This window comes from Calidris pugnax, unplaced genomic scaffold, assembly GCF_001431845.1.
Source record: "Calidris pugnax isolate Ruff unplaced genomic scaffold, ASM143184v1 scaffold335, whole genome shotgun sequence".
Taxonomy (NCBI): domain Eukaryota; kingdom Metazoa; phylum Chordata; class Aves; order Charadriiformes; family Scolopacidae; genus Calidris; species Calidris pugnax.
This window is the reverse complement of record NW_015091148.1, coordinates 709,360-710,349: the sequence shown is the minus strand read 5'-3', so window position 1 is coordinate 710,349 and position 990 is coordinate 709,360. Positions and strand designations below refer to the sequence as shown.

The window sequence follows — 990 nt, the reverse complement described above, 5'->3', positions numbered from 1 at the left end:
GAGCGCAGCCGCCGGGGGGGGCCCCACGGCCCCCTGCCCCCGCCGTTCCCCCGCCTCACTCACCGAGAAGCGCGGCTGGAAACCTCCGGTGCTGCCGGGAGGAGGTGGGGGATCAGGAACAGGCGGAGTCCGTCCCCCTCCCACCCCGCCCCATCCCGGGACACCTCCCCCTGGGCGGCCCCGGCGCCGCTGGAACTCGTAGTTCGGTGCCGGGGGAGTGGCTCCCCCCCACCCCCGGTCCCGCCCTGCCGCTCCGGTTGCGGGTGGGGACAGACCGGGGACACCGGTGCGGGTTGTCCCGGCCCGCCTGGCTCGGGAGGAGGGCGGCGGGAGGATGGCCGAGCGGGAGCTTGACGCCCCGGTACCGATTGAGGGCCCTTGGGAGGCTCCTCCGCCCACTCCCGCGGCGGCACCCAGCGGCTGAGGCTGCCGGTACCGGGGCAGGGGCCGGGCCTCGCCCCCGCGTCACGGACTAAACCTCGGCTCCAGCGGCGTTCGGCCACGGCTGAACCGGACGCTTTAATAAACGACGGGAAAAAACGTTTTGAACGTTCGAAATGATCTTTTAGGAGAGACTGGGGAGGGAGCGGGGGGCGGGCCGGCCCCGCCGCCATCACGGCCCCGCCTCTATGGTAACCTCTGCGCTGCCCAGAGCGGCCCCGCGGCATCATGGGCCTCTGGAAGACCTCCAGGTCGCCAGCCAATCAGCGAGCACGCAGGGGAACCAACCAACCAATGGCGGCCAGCGCTGCGGCACCGCCCGTCGCGCTGTCCCGGATGCTGGCGGGAGGTACTCTCCGGGGCCTCAGCCAATGGGGAGGGCGGATGTTGTTCCCGGCGTGCCGCGCGCCGTACGCCGTGCGTGGCGGCAGCCAATGAGCGCGGAGGACGCGGGGGGGACACGGCAAGGTGAGCGGGGCGGGGGCGCCGGGGTCCTTTCACAGCCGCCGCCGCCGCAGCCCCGAGCGCACCCCGCGCAGGTGGGCCCCG

The 990-nt window shown here is 73.8% G+C and overlaps 2 protein-coding genes across 3 annotated transcripts in view; one reads left to right on the top strand and one right to left on the bottom strand.

The window, feature by feature from the left end:
* CALCOCO2 (calcium binding and coiled-coil domain 2) overlaps positions 1-158 on the bottom strand; it is an 11,103-nt gene extending 10,945 nt beyond the window's left edge. Inside the window, exon 1 of the mRNA XM_014959045.1 lies at positions 64-158. The gene's annotated coding sequence lies outside the window, so the exon portion shown is untranslated. The remainder of the gene's footprint in view (positions 1-63) is intronic.
* Positions 159-813: 655 nt separating this feature from the next.
* ATP5G1 (ATP synthase, H+ transporting, mitochondrial Fo complex subunit C1 (subunit 9)) overlaps positions 814-990 on the top strand; it is a 2,466-nt gene continuing 2,289 nt past the window's right edge. Inside the window, exon 1 of one of the 2 annotated variants that reach the window (XM_014958910.1) lies at positions 814-909. The gene's annotated coding sequence lies outside the window, so the exon portion shown is untranslated. Of the gene's footprint in view, positions 981-990 lie in introns of both variants that reach the window. The other variant, XM_014958909.1, reaches the window with a different exon arrangement.